Source organism: Carex rostrata, chromosome 4 (assembly GCF_964058835.1).
Source record: "Carex rostrata chromosome 4, lpCarRost1.2, whole genome shotgun sequence".
In the NCBI taxonomy this organism is placed as follows: Eukaryota; Viridiplantae; Streptophyta; class Magnoliopsida; order Poales; family Cyperaceae; genus Carex; species Carex rostrata.
In genome coordinates this window covers 7,361,514-7,372,503 of record NC_135921.1, presented here as the reverse complement: position 1 = coordinate 7,372,503, position 10,990 = coordinate 7,361,514, and the positions used below count along the sequence as shown (strand labels likewise).

Genomic DNA, 10,990 nt, shown 5'->3' with positions numbered 1-10,990 from the left:
TACAAAAAGGAATATATATATTTAGATATTGTCTTCAAGATAAGAAAGAAAAAAGTGAGGTTATGATACTCCGTGCTTTGAATTTATATCCTTATTTTAAAATTGTAATAGTCAATTCAACTATTCAACATGATCTTCATATAAAAATATACTTGAAGACCAAATTTTGCATTTGTTAGAATCTTTCTACTATTCTTTTTATAGGAAGAAAATTACCTAATCTAAAAATTTTGAACTATATATCCAAAAATAGTAATCTTCTATCTTAAAATTCTAAAACAAATTTAATTTCTAATTAAATAATATAAAATTTGGTCTCCTGTACATTATGTTAAATGGTTTGAATTGTATGTTCAAACTTTGAAAATGAAATTATGAATTCATAATATATGAACCAATCTACACATTACAAAGTAGCATATAGCCTTACTCTCAAGAAAATTAATTATACGTCTTTGACAAAATGAAACACAGGCCTTTTCCTACCAGTTCGGCTATGATATATAATTCTTTTTAGGAATTAATATACAAAATGTTTTATTACTGTCATCACCCCGTGATTTTTAGTGATAGGAAAATAAATATTAAAAATATTAGAAATAAGAATGGTTGACGGGAATTTGTAAAAACGAGAAGGCAGTATATTGGCATGGCGTCCCGCAGGGACGCCATGCCACACTTTGGTTCTCCGGTAAAAAATAAAAATAATTAAAGAAGTGGGACACCATTAATTGCAATGTTTGGTGCGATGGAAGAAAAAAAAAAACAAATCCTGAAAACTGGGACGCCATTTCAATTCTTGGGTCAGTGGAAAAAAAAAAAAAAAAAACTAAATAAGTGGGACGCCATGCCAAGGCTTGGCCCCGCGGAAAAATATTTGAGGATGACTTAGATTGAAATGGATGACTTAGATATCAATGTACACAGTCAAATATTGCGCAGTCAAATATTGCACAGTCAACCAGCGGTACCGTGCCAAATATTGAAATGGATGACTTAAGATATCATTCTTCTACACAGTCAAATATTGCACTGGATCTAAATTGAATAACTTTTGACGATCTGACTTAGATTGAAATGGATGATTATATTTTTTCCGCGGGACCAAGGAAGGCATGGCGTCCCAGTTAAATTTTTTTTTTTTCCGCGGACCCAAACTATACCATGGCATCCCACTTATGGAATTGTTTTTTTTTTTCCACCGCACCAAACATTCCAATGGCGTCCTAGTTATGAAATTGGTTTTTTTTTGTTTTTTTTTTTTTTACCGTGGAACCAAAGTTTGGCATGGTGTCCCCGCAGAACGCCATGCCAATATACTGCCTTCCCGTTTTTGAAAATTTCCGTCAACCTTTCTTATTTTTAATATTTTTAATTTTTATTTTCCTATCAATAAAAATCACGGGTCATCACCGTCACCATTCTTAAATATTTAGCTTAATATCGTTATTATTCACTTTAATGACTATATTATCCATTTATTTAATTAAATATAACTGGACTAAACTTAATTAAAAAAAGAGGAGGGTCCAAATGCCTCCACGTTTTTGTGCCTCCATCATGCCTCCATCTCTCTCCATCATTTTCAAAGTTCAAACAGTCGATCCGAACCGCTCAACTTAACCTCCATACTAAAATATGTTTGGAGACCAAATTTTATATTTTTAGGAATTTGTTTACTATTTTTTTAGATAGGTACAAAAATACTGTTTTTAGATGGTTCAGATTTACTGATTTTGTACATATCTAAAAAAATAGTAAAAAAATTCCTAAAAATATAAAATTTGGTCTCCAAACATATTTTAGTATGGAGGTTAAGTTGAGCGGTTCGGATCAACTGTTTGAACTTTGAAAATGATGGAGAGAGATAGAGGCATTTGAACCCTCCTCTTAAAAAAATAACAGTAAAGAAACAAAATTCGGAAAATTTAAAGGGAGAGGATTTTGAACCGGTCCAACCGAACCAAACTATATAAATTTTTACTTTAGTGATTTTTATCATCATTAGTATTCACTTAATTTAAATAAACTTTCATGAAATATATTAGTTTGATTAATGATAGTAATGATATATAGACAATGATTATGGTGTCTAAATATTTTTTTTTAGTTTTATGCTATTTGATATGTTAATTTCGCTATATATATATCAGACAAATTTTCTGTTGCTAACTTCCTATAGAAGTTATATTTGTAGCGCCTTATATGGATAGCTTGGCTAATTAAAATTGTAGAACGAGTCTTGCTGATTCATATAATGGAATGATACAAATTTTGACGGTCTAATTAAAATGAAATTGGTCAACCTACAAAATGTTGTTTAATCTGCATGGATAACGCAAATGTTGTCTTATAACTTATAAGCATTATGAAATACTTAGTTTTAACAAGGTTATGATAGTAAAAGATCCAGAGATTTGTTGGTCTCGAGATTCATGAGTTGACAACAATGGTTACAAAACAAAATAATTATTTAAAGCGAAAGGGGAGACAAATAGAATTAAATTCCATAACATGCGGAATAAACACATTAAAATATTAATTGGAATATAGCAGGCTAGAATAAACTTTTTAAAAGATATTAATTGTTTTCCAATTTCCTTTCTGAGTGAAACTCTGTCCATTCTTTCAGTTGTGCACTTTTACTTTTAGGTGGACCCAACATTCTATTGCTGCCGGATGGACGATTAATTAATTCCTATGTTATCCCGATACTTTTATATTAGCTTCGTAGGATACTGATACGTGTCTGATACTAGCGTATCGGATGAACTGGCATATCCAAAACCATCTGATATGATCTCCGATACGCATTGAAACGTTTGGATACGGCTCTCTCTATCAGGATACGCATTGAATACACCAGATCTGTGCACCAGTGTTGAACCTGTGCACCGTGCATGTACCCAATGCGCGTCCATCCACTCGTGGACCGCACATAGAACCTGTGCAAATGAATGAGAATCATGCTCCCCTACCAATACACCACAATATATTTGTTGTTAGAAAGGATTAACTCTGTTAATTATTTAATTTATACTTTGAGTTATTATATCATCTCCCCTCTAGAATTTTTAATATTTAATGTATATAAAACAAGTGTTGAACTAATATTATAATAAAAATAAAAACTAATATCTATAATAGACGTATCATATTCATAATTTTTTTAAATTATTCTATCGTCGTATCCGTATCATATTTGATACGATATCCGTACCCGTATCCATACAACATAGATTAATTCTAACCCAAACTCTCGTAAAATTATGTGTTTCTTCCTTGTAGGTTGTTTATGTGTTTCTCTGAGATGCCTCTTCTAAACAGGCGAGGCTAGAACGAATTATAAGGCAAGAGAGGCAATATCTTCACCGAGAAGGTGATCCGACAAAACAACTTCAAACGGGCACATCTCAACACTAGAGTGTCTGATTTCAATATATGACCACTTTTCGAAAATTGCATGAGGAGATCTACAAAAAAAACAAAGGAAAAATCCTCAAAACTTGAATTAATTGAAGTTTCCGATTAAGAATTTTCTTTCTAATTTTCGTATTTTTTTTGTCCTTTACCATACTTTTTCTTTGACATTGTTCATGTAAATATATGAAGTCTCAGATTTTAAAATTTTGTTATATTTTCATCTTTTTTTAGTTAGAATGTTATTCATGTAACTGATAATGTGTGAAGTAATTATAATTATTGTTTATATTGGTAAATGTAGTGTGTTTGGTACTGGTATCTATTGTATTTAAATTTATATTTTATTGAAATTTAGATTTAGAGTTTTATTTGAATTCAGATCTAAAGTTTGATTTGAATTCAGATATAGAATTTCATTGAACTTTTTTAAATATGAATTATATATGATTTTTAATAATAAATAGTGTAGGATTAATGTTTTTTAAAAAAATCGACGAATAAACACTACTACGGAACTGCAGACTTCAATCGGACAAAAAGTAGATCTGTCGATGAATTTCCGATCGCTAGAAGCCAACACGATAGAAGAACCTGCATATCTTCTATCTGCTCCTTACCGTAATAAGAACCAATTTCTTCAATCAGTATCATTTATCATATTAGATTCAATTATTGGCTTCATAATTTGGTCTAATGGCAATGTAATTTGTGTGGGAGGTAATAGATTCAAAATTCGACTACAAATTAAATATATTCTCTTATATACTTAAAGTTGAAATTTTGCTCTTTTTTATTTGAAAAAAAAGTATCAATTTACTTCATAAAAATACAATGAAGCAAAGAAACAAAAAGCTTCTTCCTACTAATATGATATATATCAATTCATATGCTACATGTGATTATTTTCAGTTTGTAGTTTTATGTCTTTCTCGTCCAAGTTCGCTTCCTTGTCAAGATTTCCCTCCTTGATTGTATCTTTTCCTACATTTTCTTCTATCCTTTTCCCCCATAAGACATTGTAGAGACCTCCAACCATGAGTATACCTCCTATTACACTACAAAAAATACAGACACACATTAAGCACACCAAAAGTAAGTACACTAGAGAAAACTCTGATAATTAAAATAGTCGAAAGTGGAATTTGTTATCAACAAATCAGTCACAACCTTTGTAGCACGGATAATCCTTCTATTTATTATGTGCATGTGTCAGACATATATATGCATGTTCATGAGCATGCAGCGTGACGCTAGTACTCATTGCGCACCAGAAATTGAATGAAAAAGGTTGTGTTGTGTCTTGTTGAAAGTTGGACACCTCTATATGTTAATGCTACATATATATAGGTCCATCCTGAACCTATATAATATCGGCTGAATATGTGCTAGCTAGGATACTACCAAATAAGTTTGTTTAATTCAAAAATGAAAGCATTATGGTGAAGATAAGAGTTAATAGGCTAGTAATTGTACCTTCCTGAGGTAATTGCTTCTCCTAATTAAGATAATTGATGAAAGCATCATTGTGAAGATAAAAGTCAATGGCATTGACATTGCTAAGAAAACTGGTCCCTTTATCTGAATTACCCATGCTTGCAAATAATATGTTATTCCAGCTAGTACAATTCCCTACATTCCAAGGAAAAAAAAAACGATGAGTTTGGACATACCCTTAGGAAGTGACTAGTTTGTTTAGATATTACTGGAATAGCTGCTTAAGAAGGGACCTATATATATATATATATATTATAGACAAGAATTTATTACATAATTACTGATATGCACATTTTTCTTACTGATTCTGTCTAATTGTGGTTGTTGACACTGGAAAGCACTTGTACCTGTGGCTGTCAAAGTGTCAATACTGATGGAATTGTAGGTCTAGTAAAAATGGTGACCAATAACAGTACATGCATGTTCTTAATGGAATTGTAGGTCTATTAAAAATGGTGATGGATCTCGTCTATTTAAATGCATGTTCAATCCTCATAGGTGACTTGTAAAAGGAAATGTATGGCGGGTTAGTATTTATTTATTTTTAATAAAAAAAAACACATTGGTTGCTCCTTGAAATACTGGAGTCGTGAATACCATGTAAGGCTGTAACATGTATGCATTGGCATGTACCGTTGCCATGTAGTAAGGAGCTACGATGTACCAGTCTGTAATAAACTTGACCTGTCTAATTGCTATACTAATGTTCTCAGCACCAAAGTGACCAATTTCTCAAAAGGAAAAAGAAAGCATACACAGTAAACAATAGCGAGAAGGCCGACATCAAAGTGTAATTTCCATTTAGAGAAGTCTCTTTCAAGAGCAAGAGCAATGAAGAAAGATTGAATCATAGTGAAGATGCACTGAAAGGTTGTGTTCAGAATCTTGGAGGGATACTCCATCATTGGCCCCTGGTATGACATATATTACACATATTATTCTTTATATATAATATATATTGCTTTTAACAAATTTGTAGTAGAAATTGACCGGTACTTGTGACAATTCAGATTGTACAATTTACTCATTTTTGACACTTAATTTTACTTAGGTTTATGTTTTATTAGGAATAGTAAACATGAGTTGCATTGTTTTACAAGTTGGTCAACACATAATATAAATATATAATATATATAGAGACACACACACATACATGTACATATATAGATAGAGAGAGAGAGTTGTGCTATTGTGCTTCATGAAATAAAGGACGTGTTTTATTTCAAGCTCATATCTTTGTTTCTGAAGTCCAAAAGATTGATGTGAACCGTTCAACATGATCTCCATAATAAAATGTACTTGGAGATCAAATTGTATGTTTTTTAAATTTGTTTATTATTATTTTAGAATTTTTTAATTTCTCTGTTTTTTAGAAATTCTCTCTCTTTTCTCAGTTCATCTTGGCTTTCAGATCGACTTTTTGGATTTTAAATTTTCAAATTTGGATCTGTAGCACTTCGGCCCATATGCTACCGAAAGCATATTAGTCACTCTCTCTATATATATATATATCTTTCAATATAATTTTTGGAAATTAGAAAAAATATATTTTATTTCTACATAAAAAAGTTAAATAAAATAATTTCTGTATGTACATCCTCGATTGTTTTGTTCCAACATTTATCATCTCAAAATGAAGGATGGAATCCCTGAAAATGAAGAGGTTGCATGGAGTGTTGAAAGCCTCTGGAATTATGCTGTGTTTCTCAGGTGTTATAATCCTTGCATTTTACAAGGGAACTGTTTTGGATTCCATTAACCACCACCACCTGCTTCACAACAAAAATAGTACAGTCACACAAGCTGCCAATAGTAATTCTCAGATGAGATGGATTTTAGGGATTTTTCTCACAACCTCCTCTGTTTTTCTAACGTCACTCTGGACTGTCCTTATGGTAAGCAAACCAATTGAGGTTTCATGCATGCATGCTTGATCAATTGTGTAGTCAAAATTTGTTTATATATATATATATATATATATGAGGAGGGTTCCAATGCTTCATGTTTTTCATACCTCATCATATCTCATATTTTATATCTTCATTTTCTTCATATTCAAAGTCTAAATTGTCGATCCAAACCGTTCAACATGATATCCATACTAAAATATGGTTAGGGATGAAATTTTATATTTTTTTGGAATTTTTTTGCTATTTTTTAAGATGGGTAGAAAATCACTGTTTTTTGAACGGTTCAAAAACAGTGATTTTCTACCTATCTTAAAAAATAGCAAAAAAATTTCAAAAAATATAATATTTCATCTCCATGCATATTTTAGTATAAATATTTTGTTGAACGCTTCAGATCGACAATTTGGACTTTGAAAACGAAAATACAAAATATGAGATATGATGAGGTATGAAAAAAATGAAGCATTGGAACCCTCCTCATATATATATATAAACGAATTTTGACTACACAATTGATCAAGCATGCATGCATGAAACCTCAATTGGTTTGCTTACCATAAGGACAGTCCAGAGTGACGTTAGAAAAACAGAGGAGGTTGTGAGAAAAATCCCTAAAATCCATCTCATCTGAGAATTACTAGTGGCAGCTTGTGTGACTGTACTATTTTTGTTGTGAAGCAGGTGGTGGTGGTTAATGGAATCCAAAACAGTTCCCTTGTAAAATGCAAGGATTATAACACCTGAGAAACACAGCATAATTCCAGAGGCTTTCAACACTCCATGCAACCTATTCATTTTCTGGGATTCCATCATTCATTTTGAGATGATAAATGTTGGAACAAAACAATCGAGGATGTACATACAGAAATTATTTTATTTAACTTTTTTATGTAGAAATAAAATATATTTTTTCTAATTTCCAAAATTATATTGAAAGATATATATATAGAGAGAGAGTGTGACTAATATGCTTTCGGTAGCATATGGGTCGAAGTGCTACAGATCCAAATTTGAAAATTCAAAATCCAAAAAGTCGACCTGAAATCCAAGATGAATTATATATATATATATATATATATATAGAGAGAGAGAGAGAGAGAGATGGACTTGGGTGAGACGCGGAGCACCACGCGTTTGTACTTCACGCCATATTTTCATTTTGAAAGTCCAAACAATCGATCCGAACCGTTAGATGTGATCTCCATATTGAAATGTGCTTGGAGACCAAATTTTACATTTTTTGGAATTTTTTTACTATTTATTAAGCCACTTTGAAAATCTGAAAATCCGTGTGAACAGTAAAAAACAGTAAAAATTTCTGGACCACCGGATCAGCGATTTTCAAAGTGGCTTAATAAATAGTAAAAAAACTTTCAAAAAATGTAAAATTTGGTCTCCAAGCACATTTCAATATGGAGATCGTGTTGAGCGGTTCGGATCGGTTGTTTGGATTTTCAAAATGGCTAAAATGTACCATGGAGCACCAAACGCGTATACTCCGCGTCTCACCCAAGTCCATCTCAGATATATAGATATAGAGATATAGATATATAGATATAGATATATAGATATATATATATAGAGATGGGCTATGGTGCATTGCAATGCATGAACCCTCTTATGCATTGCACTATAAATCATAGATTTAAAGTCCAAATGACCAATCCGAACCGCTCATCTTGTTCTTCATATTAATATGTGCTTGGGGACCAAATTTTACATTTTTTGGAATTTTTTTACTATTTATTAAGCAATTTTGAAAGTCGCTGATCTGATGGTCCAGAAAAATTTACTGTTTTTACTGTTCACAGCAAAACAGCAATTTTCAAAAATGCTTAATAAATAGTAAAAAAATTCCAAAAAATGTAAAATTTGGTCTCCAAGCACATTTCAATATGGATTAAATATCTAACGGTTTGGATCGGTCGTTTGGACTTTAAATCCGTGATTATAGTGCAATGCAGAAGGGGGTTCATGCATTGCAATGCACCATAGCCCATCTCTCTGTATGTATATATATATATAGAGAGAGAGAGAGAGAGAGAGATTGACTAATATGCTTTCGGTAGCACTTCGGCCGAAGTGCTACCGGTCCAAATTTTAAATTTCAAAATTCAAAAAGTCAATCTGAACCGTTCATCTTGTTCTCCATATTAATATGTGCTTGAAGACCAAATTTTATATTTTTCTGAATTTTTTTACTATATATTAAGTCACTTTGAAAATCGTTGATCCAACGGTGGCTTAACAAAACAGTGCTACCGTTGGATCAGCGATTTTCAAAGTGGCTTAATAAATAGTAAAAAAATTCAGAAAAATGTAAAATTGGGTCTCCAAGCACATATTAATATGGAGAACAAGATGAATGGTTCAGATTGACTTTTTGGTTTTTGAAATTTCAAATTTGGACCGGTAGCACTTCGGCCCATATGCTACCGAAAGCATATTATTCTCTCTCTCTCTCTCTATATATATATATATAGAGATCTATATATATATATATATAGAGAGAGAGCTAGGCTACGGTGAGTTGCGAAGTAAAGCGACTATTTTACTTCACGCTCATATTTTGCGATTTTAAAGTTCAAAACGTCAATCCGAACCGTTCATCTTGTTCTTCATATTGAAATGTGCTTGGAGACCAAATTTTACATTTTTTTGGAATTTTTTTACTATTTATTAAGCAATTTTGAAAGTCGCTGATCTGATGGTCCAAAAAATTTTACTTTTTTACTGTTCACAGCAAACAGCAATTTTTAAAAATGCTTAATAAATAGTAAAAAAATTCCAAAAAATGTAAAATTTGGTCTCCAAGGACATTTCAATATGGATTAAATATCTAACGGTTCGGATCGGTAATTTGGACTTTCAAAATAAAAATACAGGGTGAAGTAAAAACGCGTTTTAGTTCGCAACTCACCGTAGACTACCTCTATATATATATATATATATATATATATATATTAATTGTGTTTTAAACCTCAAAATGGCAGCCAAGATGAAAGCCATGACAGGGATGAGACTGGAAATAGCAGATGATGACGCAGCTGAAATGTAGCTTAAACCGAGTGAGAATAAGTAAACAGAGCCATAAACCCTAATTAAGAAGGAAAACATGATAAATTAAGTAATTAGTTAGAAGGAAACATCAGTGAGAACTGAGAAATATCAAGTTTAGTACCAATATATGAACTAATTAACTTCAATATTAAGGCAACACAGCAAACAAAATTACTCTTAATTAATTAAGTTCAATACAAAATTGCAAGGTATATATGTAGTAATTAAATTATAAGAGTTGCTTGGTTTCGACATTCAGGGCTTGCTTGATTTAAGTAAACATACTCTTAAGGAAAGAATTAATAGAAGAAAAATTATTACACAACAAAACTTACCCATATAAACTGTGCAAAAATAATTTAAACGCGATTTTATATGAAAGATGAGTAGCTGATCTTTTCCTAAGCAAAAAATATATGCAAAGGTTATTTAATTAATTAGATGGAAAAAAGGTAAATAAAATAACATAACATACGTCAACAAAATATTAAAGACAATTTTCTCTTGCAGAACATATAAGGTAATTACCATATTTTTCTCTCTTTTTTTATGGGTGGGGGTGGCTTACAAAAAGCAGGTATTTATAATCTAATTGGCATTGACATTTTATGCATATATGGTTGATCATCTTGAAAATCCTTTATATAGTTTGGGAGAATAATATTGTATGAAAAAAAATGTCTAAACTGCATAAACTATATACCTGTCAAGAAGAAAAGCAAATTAGGGAGAAATGAAAATGGAGGCAACTAAATGCCTATAGAAAACAAACACCGGTATGCTCATGCCTTGGTTGAAGGCTGCTTTAGAAATGATCTGTGCTATTGAATATATAAACCTAATTAGAACTACAACTAAATATGCTTTAGTGTCGGTCATTGAATACTGATGTTTGTTTTAGTCTGATGAGGGTAACTGATTATGACTCTTTTAATTTATAGCATTAGTGCACCATACGAAAAGAAGGAATATATAGATATATACTTTCATTAAGATAAGAAAGATAACAGTAAGGCTGTGATACTTTACTACAGTGTGTATATCGGTTCGTGCTATAAATTTATGCATTCATTTACAAAGTTTCAGTAGTTGATCCAAACCAC

The 10,990-nt window shown here is 31.4% G+C and overlaps 1 pseudogene across 1 annotated transcript; it reads right to left on the bottom strand.

Annotated features, from left to right (window-relative positions):
- Positions 1 to 4,297: 4,297 nt before the first annotated feature.
- LOC144553309 (WAT1-related protein At5g64700-like) lies at positions 4,298 to 10,766 on the bottom strand (annotated as a pseudogene). Its single transcript, XR_013511351.1, has 7 exons — positions 10,591 to 10,766; positions 10,223 to 10,288; positions 9,808 to 9,924; positions 7,383 to 7,638; positions 5,673 to 5,828; positions 4,897 to 5,052; positions 4,298 to 4,478 (listed from the first exon to the last, which is right to left on the bottom strand). The product of XR_013511351.1 is annotated as a WAT1-related protein At5g64700-like (transcript).
- Positions 10,767 to 10,990: the final 224 nt, after the last annotated feature.